Here is a 16,035-nt window from a genome sequence, read left to right on the forward strand (position 1 = left end):
AACCACTAGATGCCGCTAAATTTAATGGACTTTTAATTAAGTCACAAAACATTTGTATGGAAAACTATATGTATGAACAAAATATTGTGTGAACTTTTAAAATATTTTGATTGTGTTTTGTGTCATTTTGGTGCTTGACAAGCTCAGATCTCCTTCACTTCTATTATATTTATAAAAATTGCCAGGATTCTTTCAAATTCCCTTTGACAGAATAAAAAACGTTTCAATTATACTCAATGATGCCAAATTTGCTTGAATATTGGCACACCACGATCCCCTGACACCAACGGCCTTAGTTTTCCTCCATCAGATCATTTACCCACTTATGACAACATCCACCAACCCCACCTCAAAATACCACATCATCCACTTTCATCATCAGCTGGAACAACACCTGGTGCTGCCTTTAATCCATCTCTATTCAAGCCACATAGCCAGCTAATGATCCTCGCTCTGAGAAAGAAGTAGATTAGTGCCGCCCGTCTCTCTCCCCCGCTAAGGGACTCGAAGGGTAATCCGTGCCGGATGGAGAACTGGTGACTTAGAAGGGTTAGAGGTGGATTAACTGACAATGAGTTTAGACGGCCGTCAACCCTTACGTCCAACTAATTGAAAATGTTGGTGTCTGAGCCAAAATAGAATTATTCAGAAATGTGAGGCAGCACTGATCTCCTGACATTGGGCTTGCCTATAAACAGCCTGATGGATGAACGTGTAGTTAAAGCAAATATGCGTACAGCAGACAGAGATTATAAAACTGTTGTGGGACAGAAGAGAAGGTTATGTGTTACTATTGTAAACATTGCATACAGTAAATACTGCTGGATTGATGCACTGTGTCAGGGTAATAGTGATCATTTAATTGAATTAAACCAGTAGTCATATGGCTTTATAATATTGAGCAATAATTAAATGAACTTCCGCCGAGTGTGAAAGGAAGAGGTTCCATTACAGTTTAAACAATTCCAACCTAATAACAACCAGCAGCTACTGGGGTTTTTAGTGACCCGATTCATCACCAGGAAATTGCTTTATAATTAAACATGCATCATAAAACGTACAAGGATTTAATACAATTAAACTCACTCAACATTCTCTAATACACTGTAGGTTTATCCTGGAACCAAGAGTTTTATTGCTTTCCTACCAGAGGAAAGATTAATCTAATCGAAGTTGCCCTATAATGCATTTAATTTGATCTATTTTCAATTTCCAAGGTCATTTCCAGTTTTCATTATCCAAACTGCTTCATTTCATTCTCTTTCAGGCAAATGAGTTCTTCAGCATCCCATTTGAAAGAGCTCTTGAAACAGGGAAGAGCAGCACACAATTGCAGAGAACAGCTGGTCTCACACGATCAGGAGTGCTGCACTTGAAGCAAATGCTGACCATTTCCACAATCACTCTCCTCTTATCAACGTTATTTCACAGCCTACATAGCCTACACATTCATCAGCCTACACAGTTTCTGAGGATCCGTTCTAAAAACAATCAGTCCTCGGGCTCTATGCCCGGAGCGAAGCTTCGATACGGCACATGCTTTAACAACCGATTGCCCTCTCTTCTGCTCGGAGCGCTTATCGTGTGTTATTAATTTCCTAAAAAGTTTTTTGTGCTACAGTATAAGTCATACAGGTTTGAAATGACAAGAGGGCGAAGCCAGTAAAGGATGACTGAAGATTCCTTTTTAAAATATGCTGTTTACTCTAAAAATGCTATTTTCAACTCGAGGTTGGGTTAAAAAAAGACAATCCCAATTCTTGGGTTATAGATTTACCTGTGCTGGGTTGTTTTAGCACAAAATGCTTGTTTCAACCCATTGTTGGGTCAAATGTGGACAGTTTCCAGGTTAATGTAACTCGATAAACAGTTGTGTTTGTTCCTTTTTAACCTGAAGATTTTTTGTGTATACATCCCTGATTTGGCTGTTATTAATGCCTGTGCAATGATTCATACATTAATAGTAATAGATAATAGTAGATTATCTCTGATAACAATCAAAATAAACCCGAGAAGTACCGTAACTTGGCTAAACTTGTCTTGCCAATATTTAGACTTTAGACTCTGATACCAAGCTTAACCGCTAGATGTCAATGGATCATTTAAATGCGACCACACTATAAAGGACCCATTCAAAAAATTGTTTATTTAATAAAATGAACATACAACAAAATTCTACAAATCGTTTATCAAATACAATTATTATAAGTAAAAAATAATCAGAATTAATATTAACATATATTAAACACAATCGAAATAGTTATAATATTAAGACACTAGCTAGACAAGTTAACTGGGGTCAGGCGCGTGCATGTCCGATGAAACGGTCTATATGCACCTAAAATTGACCTGGACCCCTCACATCATCATCAAAAAATCTCAAATAAAAAACACCCCTCCTGAGACTCTTTACCTAGAACAAGTGCATGCTAAAAGGACACAAGGGCAAAAGCTTGCCGTTCTTAGTAACCAACTGCTGTGCCAAGTGGGCACAGGTGTCCACCCGGAGATCCAAGCTCTTGAGAACATTTGAGAAGTTTTCCATATAGTAAGAGAGAAGCAGAAAAACTCCAAAGGTTGACTCTCTGGAAACACACTGCCTGCGTGCAAAGAGCAATGAAACAATGCATCTTTTACAATTCATCGCTATGAAATTTGAATGAAATGAACATGAATGTACAGTTAATTGAAAGACAAACAAAGAAAATACAATATTAGAGTCTATATCAGGTGCCCAAGAACTCAAGGTGAAGGACGTGACTGAATACAAAAGTAATGGCTTCATTTTGCGTTGCATAACCTTGGCGGAAAATGCCTACTAGGGTACATCCGCAATCACCTGTGCTGATATTGTTTATTCACGATTGCGTACCTCTTAGGTCATGGCTGCCGTCTTAACATTCAGATAGATTCAAGGACTTGTGAGCTTTTCATTGGGATGCAGTTAAGAGGCTGTGCTGAGTGACTAAGCAGCATTGCTCTGGGTTCCTCAAACCCTGAGGATCTGTTCCAAGCTGGTAATTAGCAAAGCTCGTCCCAATCCCTTGCGTTAATTACAGAAGACGTGGGGGAGCAGATTAGGTCATGCTTGGAGAACTGCTTAGCACGTGCAAGGAGATTTATGCTCGATGTGGATGTAGACAGGGGAAATATCAATATTGAAATATTTTCTAAAATGATTCTTTGTTACAAGCACAAGCACAACGCTCCATTTGACAGCACGGCTTTTTGTCAACTCACACCCGAAAGTGGTCACACCTATTTCCTGTTTGACATGTTTTTCTTTCCCCATCGCTGGCAACACCAAAAGGGTTCAAATTGAAATGCTTGGCTGGAAGCAATCTTACATCTGTTAAAAAAGTGCAAGTCTCAGGTCCTTGTGGGCCATCGTAGCATGCCAAACAAGGTAGAAAAGCAAGTGCAAAAGAGAAGCTAGGGTCTGGAGTTGAAAGATAAGAGGAGAATGAACTCTCTGGACGGTGCTTACTCGTGCATAAATAACACGCTTGGTTGTGTAAAGAGAGAGCTAGACAAGAGGGTGAGATATACTTACAGAAGAGGAGAACACATTTGAGTGGTTGGGAAGAGACATTGACTAAAGAGGAAAATATGATTGCTTGCGGAAATCTAATGGGAGTGGCTGACATGCAGCAGAAATGGTTTAATACTTCAACTGACTTGTTTCCATGTGAGTACATTTATGTGTATGCAGAAGTATAATTGTATTGCTAAATTCTTCCTTGCCAAAACAGAAACTAAAAAAAATTAAAAAACATCAAAACACTTTGTATTAAGTTTTTGAAGACCAGATAAACATCAGTAATGTATAAATGAGTTTCTGAATCCAAGAATTTTAGAAAAAGTTATCTTGTAGTTTGAAAAAAATGGTCTAAATCAGGAGTTTTTAAACTGGGGTCCGGGGAACCCCAGAAAATAAAAAGATTTTAACTGTCTGCAGAACATTATTACAGTTTCAATTATACTTATTTCTTAGTGCCTTTATCTTGCTACATGCAAACTTTTCTGAATTGTTTATTCTTTATCCTTATAGTGAGTTTTTCTTAATACAGTTCCCTTTATTTCACGTTGTAACGAAGTGTTTGCAAAGATGTAATAAAAATTGGTACAGTCAATACATTTTAAATGTAATGTTTGTCTGTTCAGATTTATACATTCCACATTCATCTTGTTTTAGCCTATTCTTTAATATGTTGTCTTTACAATTTCACACTTTTTTATTTATATTAAACAGCTTAAACGTTACACAGGAATATGTATTTTAGTAAGGGGGTCCTCAAAAAGGTTTCATCATACAGCATTTGGGGTCCCCTCGCAGCCTGAAATTTGAAACCCCCTGGTCTAAATAATAATAAATGGTTTTGACATCTGAATGTAACTTTTTTTCCACACAGTACACAGAACTGTCATTTTAAAAGCCTTTTGTCCATATAAAACCCCTTTCTTATTCAATTTATAACCTAGTTCTTTGCATTTCAAATGTTTATCCAAAATGTAACTGATTTTCACACTTACGGAGGATCTCTATTTTCGATCATCCGCTATTTATTTTTCAACTGTTCTTTGTCTTTTTTGAATGCCACCCACGCCACCTAGTTCACAAGAATGAAAAACTAAACAAACAACAGCAGAAGCCATGAAATAACCCATATAACCCTCCAATGTTTTGCAATACATCCCTTTACCCCTAGTAATACAATTATTTTAGCAATAAAGTTCAGTCAGGTCACAAAATCTCCTCCAATTAACAAACTTGAATCATATTTTATCATTTTAAATGTGCAATACCAAATGTGCAATACCAACCAAACTCAACCTGCCGACGAACATATGAATAATCCACAACACATTATCAAGCACAATGAGCTAAATTACCATAAAGTAATGATGCCAGAGCTTAAAAACCTCTTATATTCGCCCTCTCCATAAGCTAAATGAGGAAAGTGAAAACCACAGGAGAGCGACAGATAAAGTCGCGAAAAGCAGGGAGAGAGGACTGAATGTGAAACAAGGGCATTTCTAAAATGGAAGCCAGACAGAAAGGTCGCTCAATGAAAGAGGTTGGTCCCCAATCACAACTATATCTCCTGTGGGACGGCGAGGCTTTTAGGAAACATAATTGATCTTTAGCTTATTCGTAAAAACAAAAACAACACGGGAAAATAAACAGTCCTGGTGAAGAAATAAAGACACAAGAAATGTAGAAAGAGAAGGACGTGAAAGAGAGAGTGAAAATGTGTAGAGAATATGGGGTGGCCTTGAACCTAGATGCCCAGTGAAGGGAGGTTTGAGGTCGGCCAAGCAGTGGACAGATGTTTTATTAAATTAAATTTTTTGGAGCCCCAGTGGTAGGCAAAGTCAACAAACAGGGAAAAACGCTTTACGCGGTTGTTTTTATTAAAGTTTCTGTTTAGCATTGTTTAGCACCAAAGCATCACAGGTACGTGTGTGAAAGTTGATGTATGCTTCAGCTGGGCCACTCTGTGTTTCTTTCTGTCTGTGTGTTTAGGACTGTTTGTCCACTGCGTGTTTGGCAGCTGCGTGTGAATGGCCCGGTGCCAGCTGGAATGGGGTGGCCCGGAGGGAAGGCACCTAAGAAACGCTGTCTGCCTCAGCTGGGATTGGGCTTGATGTGGTTAAATGCTAACAAGACAGCATGCTAAAATGACTGAAAGGCATGTGGGTGGTTGGGTGGCTTAAATGAAAAGTACGTACGTTCTGCTCAAATCAGGAATATCATAGCTTTATCATTTTTTTTAAATTATTAACCGAACCATAAGGCACAAACAGAACTGAAACAGAAGGCGAACAGTTTCACAACAGTTTTTTATTTGGGTCAATAATAGCTGTATTCTCCTGACTTGAAATACCCGCCCAGGGGCGTTGTCAACATGGCTGCTGAATGAACTTCAAAAAGGATTTGGACTGGGGATAAAAGATTAATTGAAGGGTCAAAGGAGAGAAAATGGGTGTGTCCTGACAAACAGAAGGACAGTTGGACAGATGAAAATATGGAGGAGGGAGGAGACAGACAGAGATTATGATTGATGTCATTGTTTTCCAGCTTTGGACAGCATCAAGATGAAAATCGGGGGCAAAGGATTGCCCAAAGGAAAGGGTCAGCGAAGCACGAAGGGTTCAGATAGAGACAATGTAAAGGAGTCGAAGAAGGCAGTAAGTCACATTCTAGACTGGAAACTTTTTTTATGCAAGAATCCTTTGCACATACATTTAGATAAAAGTCCCATCAGTGGGAATTAGTTTCGATCATTATTGATGCCTTACAAATGAACTGCATACACAGTATTTTATCAATTTGTGTGAAAAAGTAGAAGGAGGAAAAACTCACCCTTTATTAGAGAAGAACATATCCAGGGCTATATGTGTAGAGTGATATTTATAGAGAGATAGATATCTCTACTGTTAAATTTAGCCTGGCCATACACAGCCACGCACGTGGGCTGACAATAGATGCTGTGAAGAGTTACTGGGAGAAAGACAGAGAGCGAAGAAAAAGAGATAATATCGAAGAAAGTGAGAGAGAGAGAGAGAGAGAGAGAGAGAGAGAGCAGTGGTACCCAGCTGTGGAATCTTTTCCCATGTGTTAAGTATTCAAATACATCCCAACACACACAGATGGGTGTAAAACCACACGCATTCTGGAAAATGGACTCTGTGTGTGGGGGCACTGGGGCAAAAAGTCATAATGGTGAATAAAGCCAGCAGACAAACTCCAGCAGAAGTGTTTGTCTATCGTCCTTTGGGGAAAAAAGCCCTTACATAATATAATCTGCTTACGCAACATACGCGAGCCACAGCATCCTTTCTCCGCTCTCTTGTCCTGCTCTTTCTGCCTCTCTCTCCCTTGAGAGATGACCTCCTCTGAACGCATCACACACGCACAAAAATACACACAAACAAAAGAATGGCAGGACAGCTTTGCGGGTCAGTCCGAGATAAACATATGCAGACAACGATAAACTCTTGCTTTCTCACACACATCAACCATCACATACCTAAACAAAATGAAACAATGACAGAGGAAGTGCTATAAGGATTCATTTTGATTTTACACTAAACTCATTCCTTTCAAAAGTTTACAGCAAAGCAAACCCAACCTCAAATAGGTTCACATGTAAGCATTCAACGTGTTTTACCATTATTGTATACTCACAAGTCAAAGCTGCATACACATTCAGTAAGCCTGTGTTGAGTACATAAAAAGCACACTGCTGTTATCATTTAAAATTACTATATTAAGAGATCAAGGGCAATGCTACAGAAACATGAACATGTGCCTCTCCACGCCCACATTCTGTTCATGGTTTGAAATCATGTATCTCTCTTTCACACACACAGAATAGCCCAATACTCAGCTGAAGCCTGAGCCAGATGCGTATCTGAGTATGTGTGTTTGTGGGACAGACGTGGGAATCAGGACAGAGGGGATGCAGAGTTCCCAGACTGCACTAAACTACAGCAAACGGGATGACTTTGAAACCCTGCACAGCGCATGCGGTTCAGAGCTGCATGAGCTCCATGCAAATATATAAAGCGTGTCACACACCGTGGCATTTACATTTTACATTACATTTAGTCATTTAGCAGACGCTTTTATCCAAAGCGACTTACAAAGAATTCAGGGAGAAATAAGCGATATGTCATACAAGCCCAAATTTGAGCATATGAATCTTGGTATGGGTCTGCAAATTCCTCTCATGTTATTTCACAGGGTATCATTGGTCCAAACAAGCATGCACGGCATGAATGAATCCAGTTCACAAAACCAAGAGCATCCTTTCCTACCAGTAAACCACTGAAGCACCTCAATAACAAAGCGTGCTTTTCCACCACCATGACAAATCGTTCTGGTTGCTTCATCGTTCATGGCAAATCGTTCCACTGCGAGCCAGCCGGTACGTAAATGGTTTCATTTTCCAATTCTGTGCTGATAACGGAAATCTTTTGAATGTAAACACAAGCGCATTGCACGCTGCCTTGGTAACACAAGAGACTGAGCTATAACATCTCTGCACACATTCTATTAGCACGATTGGCAAAATTCAGAGCCGAGAACAGTTTGTAATCGTGACATGTCTAACCAGGCTTACGTGGAAACATAACTATAACTGTTCCAGGCCGAGATAAGAGTGGTTCGGTGATATGGTGGAAAGCGCTCATATACACAGACATATTCTATAGAAAAATTATAGCAAATTAGGAGAACATCAAGGAAAAAATATATGCATTTGATTTAGGATAATAGATATTGTGATAATATAACCGTCATGAATTCTTTTCGCCACAATAAGTAAAATTGTTATATCGTGACACCCTTAAATTTTCATTCATCTGAACAATACCTGTCATCTCACTGTAAAATGCTGCTTAAGATTTCTTAAAGTAAAAAGCTAAGCATGAACAGAGTGTGGTTGGAATAAGTTTGGTAATGTGTTGTAATGTTATGCCATACGAAACCGGCACTGACCATGCATTAACGGTGCCAGTGGGGCTAGCCAACGGGTTGGTGCATATGGTTGCATAGAGGTGTGATGCCACTGAGCTACCAGCAAAGCAAGTGTTGTTTTGGCTGTAACCACTAATCTGGATTAGCTAATTGACACAGGAAGTGGGGTTGTGATGACAGGTCCAGTGGAGGATAATCAAGAACTGACCAGTGGTGCGGAAAGAAGAAGCCACTGGCTGTGGTTGAGGCAGATGGAAACAGCATGGGCTGCCAGATGACCATGTAGCAATGCGACACAGCCAGGTCTGATCAACCTGCGGTGGGCCTCCCATGGAGGGTGTCTTGTGATAAAGGGCCGAAACACCCAATGAGGCTGAGGTGCACAACTGGCGATGTGTCGCATTGTACAAGGGCATTATCAGTAGCACCTGACTAAAAGGGATCTTATACACAGGATAATGGATGTAATGAAATTGGGATCAGACACACAACTCATGAGATGTCTCTCTGATAATAGCAAGCCAAGGTTAGTATAAATATGCTATGTATTTCTATAATCAATCATATATCCCCCAAACACAGAGGATGCCTACCCGACGAACCCAGCGAAATCTCGGACCTCCCTTCCTCTATTCATATTCTTGACTGCTCCCCCCGAAATGAAAAAGGCGTGGGAAATGTCCTATTGGGCAATTAAACTGTGCTGATATTATAATATATATGAAATTATGATTATTACACCTAGTCCTATTAAGCGAATCTTATAAAGAGTATTTATAATAGACAATAAAAGTCATTATGGTTTTCAAGTAGTCAACTTGCACTGTAAAAAAAACACTTTACCCATGGATAGCCATAATCACTGTGCGAAAGATCAGTGTGAAAAGCATCTTGCTGAGCCAATTTATATAACATCCAATTGTGTCTTTGTTTGTCCTGTTGATTATGGTCACTGCGTGAGGTCATCACCGAGCCCTCCGTAACCATATCGACCAGAGGTGACTGCAGCTGTGAGGATGTGCGATTGGCTAACAAGCCATTGTCTCTGTGGTGCCAGCGAGATAAGCATCAAAACAAGGTAACAAGCACATAGGCCGATGTGTGGATGGACTCAAAGGTTTGTTCAGTCGGGACTATCATAGACATTTGATGGCAGCTGAAGAAAATAACTGTCAATGTAATGAATTTTAAAGTCATAAAAATCACAATGCTTACTATTTTACTTTTAGATGTTTGAAGAGAATGAGCTGTGAAATAGTTGTAGTTAAAAAGGCATGTTAATCGGAGAATTTCTCTTATAAACTTGCATTGTGTGAGAAGACACTGTGGCAGACACTTAGTTTTTATTACTAAGGGTGACATGCCTGGCCCTTTTGCAGTAAAGGCTCATTGACTTTTCAAGTGTGTTAACATTTTCCGTTAATCAGATTTTAGTCCCATTATGTCTCGTCCTTCAGTTAACACAACCCTTGACCTCTGTTCTTTTAGCAATTTGCTTTCCTCTGTAGCACTATTCACTTTGTAAACCTGGTGAGGAGATCCATGCTGTTAAACAAATAACCAAAAGCCTGACTCGAGGCTACCGGCATTAAATGCAATACAAACTGCACCTTATTCTAGTTCAGAACAACCTAGTTTGACAGGAAGGTGTCTGACCTTCAAAAGTTAAATTCTGTCATTGTTTATACGTCTTCTGCCAAACACAAAATAAGACATTTTGAAAAATGTTGGTAACAGAAAACCGTTGTTCCCCATTGACTTGCATTGGTTTTGTGTCCATACAATGGATGTCAATGGGAACCAACGGTTTCGGTTACCAACTTTTTCAAAATGTCTTCTTGTGTTTTGCAGAAGAAAGAAAATCATACAGGTTTAAAATGACAACAGTTGGAGTAAATGATGACACAATTTCTTTTTAAAGGTGAACTATTCCTTTAAGAAGGGAATCAATGAAATTGCATTTGATCAAAAACTGTACATAATAAATCTGATGCTTTGAACTCTGCGAACTTTGATTCCAATGAAGAACGTGTTTGGATTTGATATTGTATATTGCTTCCCAGCAGACTGATAACAACCTCTGCCTTCCAGAAACAGTATGAAGTCAATCAGGTCAGAGCTTGATGTTTTGAGAAAGTTATTGCTATTTTTGAATGTGATATGCATTGGATGGTACAGTATATGAAAGTCTATGGGTGGTCCGTGCGCCGTCCAAGGCTGAAACTATAGAAAAATAATTTGATAGAAGAATCGGAAGAGCGTACAGGAATGCTTTGCTTCCTCTTCTTTCCTGTTCTTGTTAAGTTTAAACATGCTTTCCTGGCTTGGATTCTGTATACACAGACCATCAGGATGCTATCAGTGTAGCTAAATAAGGTCAGATGATTGACAGCTGAGTAATTGCAGGGGGAGAGAAATGTCCACACAGTTTACAGTGAAATTATAATCAAAATGAAAGAAAAAAGATTTGCCTGTACAAGCATAAAGAAGGCATAATGCTCTTCTGTCAAGTCTCTCTCTCTCTCTCTCTCTCTCTCTCTCTCTCTCCTGTCAAAATGTAATAAAGATTCTCACTTTCTCCCTCTTTTTCACCTCCATCTCTCTATTACGCACATAGACATACTCACTCACACTCGCCCTGTCAGTGGCAGACACACATGGTGAGGTAATGAGGACCTACAGAGGCTTCTGCAGGAGACACGCTTTCATCAGTGCTGCTGGGTAATAGTTACCATGGCAATGGGGGCCACGGCACATGGGTGCACAGATGCTCCGCTCGGACTAAATGAAACACAAAAAGCAGATTTATTCCAATCCAAACGCATATCAACTCATAATAAAGACCCTCCTAGTGAACAGATGACCTGCTGTAGCCTTCATGGATAAAAATCAATATGCGACTGATGTCATTTCACAAGGGCCACCCGGTATTGCCGCACATTACTGCGAATCCATTTCACATTCAAATTATCCCACACACACCTGTTTATTCCGAAAGAATTCATGGCATTAGCGTATAAGATTGGGGGGGAGGGCTGTTGAAACATGCAGCTATATTAATCCATTTTCCAAACCCGCTTCGTAAAGGATAGTTCACCCAAAAATGAAATTTCTTTCATCAGTTATTCACTTTTATAACATTTTAAACCTGTTTGACTTTCTTTCTTCCGCAGAACACTAAAGGAGATATTTTGAAGAATGTTGGTAAGCAACAACATTGCCCACCCTTGACCTCCATTGTATGACACTAAAAATCTTCTCAAAAAAAATCTTCTTTTGTTTTTCACAGAAGAAGGACTCGGCCACGTAAGGGGAAATAAATGATGACAGATCATTGATTTTTGGGCCTCACTTTCTATAGCTCAAGCTGCCAACCATGAGCTGCTGCTGCTCAGGTGTGAAGGTCAGCTGACTGTGTGACAGACGGACAAAATTAAGTTCTCAGTCAGGGTGTGAAGTGGGTGAGAAAGGGCCGCAACATATCAGCTAATAATACCAAAAGGTTAATAAAAACAAAGTCTCTGTTCCAAGAACCAATGTAGGTGTCTCTATCCACATCCACCCTAACTACAATTTAAAGGGATATGTCACCCATAAACAATTCATACACCATTTTTCCACCCTCATATCATTAAAAATCTGCAGAACACAAAAGATAACTTTATAAACGCTGGTAACCGAACAACACTAGTACAGATTCACTGCCAAAATAACAAGACATTTCTCAAACATCTCTTATTCTTTAGTTCCACAGATTAAAGATTCATCTACAATTCTCATACTTGTCAATCTCGCACCATAAAAACGGCTCTCAACTGATATTTTTGGTTGAGCATTTAACAGCTCATTACTTGCTCAGATAGTGTGGAATAGTTTGTACTATACTTTATTGAATACATTTAAAAATAACATTTTATGCAGCACTATTTCCAGGGCTAAAATTACTAGAGATGCACTGATACAGATTCCAAAAATTACATTTATATTTCTTATCTTTCTGAATGTTATTTATTCAATTTATAAAATAGAAACTATAAATATTGACCATCACACTAGTATTGAACATCAAACTAATATTGAACATCAAACTAGTGATGTGTTTTTAAATTTCCTACTGTATATGCAGAGCACAAATTCAATGCATTTCCTGTCCTCTTTTGAGCCCTGAATATCAGCTGTTTTTAAACTATGGGAAGATTGCTTTCATCAACCAATGGCGATTATTTGCCGATATACCGTCACGGTGCATCTCTATACAGAAGCTTCCCAAAACTTTGGCAAAAAAATTATATCTTAAGACTTATCTAAAAAAGAGGTGATAGAACAGAAACTCTGTTTTGAGAGAATTCCAGCGTGATGCCTGAATGACTTTGAAGATCAACACTGTTCCCCAGTTCATGGATCATGGAACATAGTTATGAATCTGGGCTGACAACTAAAAGGTTTACAAGTTACATGCTGGGTGATCCATTAACCGTGGAATCACATATAGCTCTCTCTTCCCGTTTTGCCCTTGGGATACAAACTCAAGTCAAGGTTGAAGCTCCTGGAAGACTGACCTTGGAATAACAGAACTTCAGCAAAATCATCTTCCAGAAAACAAGTAAAAAGAATGCTGATTCAAATAAGACACAGGACATCCCTTTAAAAAGCTGTTTTAATACCAACAGATTCAAAGGGTGCAAATGACACGACTACAGTAACATCATGACATTTACAGTAAGTGCAGCGATTGTATGCTCAGCGTTGTGTTAATGCGTTGCTATAACACCAATGTCGCATTCGCAAAACCTTTCAAACTAAATTAAACAAAGAGGTTTTTGAAGTCACGGTAGTATTTGCATTGTCATGCTCCATCTGTGTCTACAAAATAAACAAACTTCCCTTCTGTCTAAAGAATGGGGAGGATAAATACATCCACTTTTACACACGCATGAGCATAAACATACACAGCCTGACACGGTTCAGAACAGATTACATTCTGGATATACAGAGATGTAAGTTACTATAAATAGATCTGGACAAAAGATATTTCAAGAACAAATGTCAGCCTACTCTTGGATTAATGCTCCATGCACAATTACGTACAGTGCACTTAAGAGACATTACTAAGAAGTCTAGACACAGTCACATGATGGCTGGGTAACATGGAGAGGGGAAAAGGGCAGAACTGGAACAAAATGAGAAACCAGACAATAGTAGATGTTTTGGATATTTACATGGTGTAATGTGTTTAGGGTTAATGCTCTGTAGAAATAAATAGAAAATAGAGGAAACCCTTTCCTTTACTCCACGTTCATTCAAGGACATGGAAGAGTGTCAAAGGAGGGTGAAATGTTTCTTTCAAGGTGAAGTGTGTCCTTTCTGTGTCTGCAAATCAGACACAACTCATGCAAGTTTGCCAAACTGGAATCTCAGATTATTAAATGGATACGCCACCCAAAAAAGAAAATTCCCTCTTGTTGTTCCAAACCTGTATACATTTCTTTGTTCAGTTGAACACAAAGAAAGATATCTGGAAGAATGCTTGCAACTGACCATTCTGGGACATCATTGAAGAACAAAAAAAGATACAATATTTTTTCCTACTATTATAGTCAATAATGCCACAGAACTGTCAGTTGCTAACGTTCTTCCAAATATATTTCTTTGTGTTCAACTGAACAAAGAAATGTATACAGTTTTGGAACAACTAAGGTGAGCAGTAATTCATTTAGAAATGTCCCTTTAACCTCGGATAGAAAAAGGGATTTATTATACAAAACAATAAACACTTCGTCTTTAAAGTAATACAGTTATATTATTTGATTGTGACTACATTGTGAAGGGTTGTGATTTCTCAAACAGTGAGGGGCCAAGCGGGAGAGTGAGAGATAAAACCGTGAAAAAAAACAAGGCCAAGTTTGACGGGAAGGGTGGGAGTGAGTGCGAAAGAGAGAGAAAGTGAGAGGAATGAGAGAGAGGAGATGGACGGACAGGTGGGAGACAGCTCAATGATACAAGGAAACAGGAAGAGGCGGAGGGAGGACACATCACAGAAGACTGGGAGAAACTGGAGAGTGGAAATGGCAGACGGGGACGAGGTGACAAGAGAATGCGTGATATAAATGATTGACATGAGAACATTCTCCTGTGACTCATTTGAAGTTAAAGGTAAAATGTATCTAAAAATTGAAATACTCAATTTCAAAATTAAAAAAGAATTTACTTACAGGCTTACAGGTTTCTAGTGAACTGTAAGACATTTAGTGATCACTTGATTTGAGCTTTTTTGTCATTTTTAGGTGAACTTTGCCATAAATAGTGACAAACAGTTTTCAATTGGAAGCATTAGGCAGATATAAAAGGGGATCTGGAAGAAGGAGGGGACGCGTGGGCAAGGGTGGAGGGATGGAGACAGATAGCGAGTGTGCAGCCATATGAAATGAGATAGTGACAGGCAGAGACTAAGATGGAGAGGAACGATTAGAGAGCAGGCGGACACTGAGAAATACTTAATAAATCAGCCTGCACTGTGACTAAGTGTGACTGAAATGTTTATGATATGCCGCCATCATTGGATACCCAGAGAAAGAGACTGAGATGAAGGGAGAAAACTACTGCCAATGACTAATACCAAAGCAGACAATCTACTAAATGGCTTTAATAACTTTTCTGTATATTTTGAATACATTTTCAAAACTGTCGTTTTTTAGTCAAACACTTATCATTAGTATGGTAACAATCAAATAGATGCCCTTTTAATAACACAAAGCTTGCTGCGTCAATGCTAGACTGGACCCCATGTACAGTACTTCAGAAGTATTCTCTACTGTTACAGGTGAAACGTGTATGTACGTAACACTCCACACCAGATCCATCAGGAAAAGACACAAAGCCAACATTATTACCTGGCCTCCTTTTACCCCAAGTTCATCCGGCAATTCTACCCCAGCGTGAAAGCTCACAGTGAGCGGTTGACTGACAGGAGGGGTAACCATAGATACAAGGAGGATACTCTTTCAAAGACAACATAGACGATGACTGGCACACCGGGTAACCATAGAAACACAGAGTAGGGGTCCTATGCAAATACCTGAAATATAAGGGATGCAGATGAGGCGTCTAGTTAGTGGTTACTAGTCGTTTTACAGTTGCTTATCCTCAAGTTTAGCGGTTTGGGAAGCTGTAATGTTAATCTGATTTGAGATCAGTGGAATGCAGGTGAAAGGTAAAGCAGGCCTTATTTATATACAGGTCGGCTGATCCAAAGCCCCTACTTCTGACCAACTCTATAGAAGTAAGAAATAGAAATGTATTCAAAAAAACATAATAAAGGATCAAATGAAAACAAGTTTAATCAATTAGGCAATTCACAAAACACACATAAATCTGCTGGAAAAAACAGCTTTGCATTATCAAAATGAGTGAAATAAAAGTCGTTTTCAATAATGGAAAAGAACAGCAACCTCAATGCACATGACATTTGTAATGTACGCATAGATCGATCAAATCTAACATTTTGGCTGAGGGGGAACAGTGGTCGGCAGGGGGCATGGCACCCTGCAGTC

At 39.1% G+C, this 16,035-nt stretch overlaps 1 protein-coding gene and 1 long non-coding RNA gene across 4 annotated transcripts in view; one reads left to right on the forward strand and one right to left on the reverse strand.

Annotated features, from left to right (window-relative positions):
• Positions 1–16,035, reverse strand: part of plcl1 (phospholipase C like 1) — a 51,184-nt gene that overhangs the window by 19,410 nt on the left and 15,739 nt on the right. The gene's annotated exons all lie outside the window — the stretch shown is intronic.
• Positions 3,333–12,173, forward strand: LOC306898776. 2 transcript variants are annotated; one of them, XR_013787145.1, is made up of 5 exons: positions 3,333–3,688; positions 6,083–6,192; positions 7,751–7,934; positions 8,666–11,689; positions 11,775–12,173. It is a non-coding gene; the product is annotated as an uncharacterized lncRNA (long non-coding RNA). The 2 variants fall into 2 exon arrangements; XR_013787144.1 differs by having other exon boundaries at positions 8,666–12,173.

Source organism: Barbatula barbatula (genome assembly GCF_947034865.1).
Source record: "Barbatula barbatula genome assembly, chromosome: 9".
NCBI lineage: Eukaryota > Metazoa > Chordata > Actinopteri > Cypriniformes > Nemacheilidae > Barbatula > Barbatula barbatula.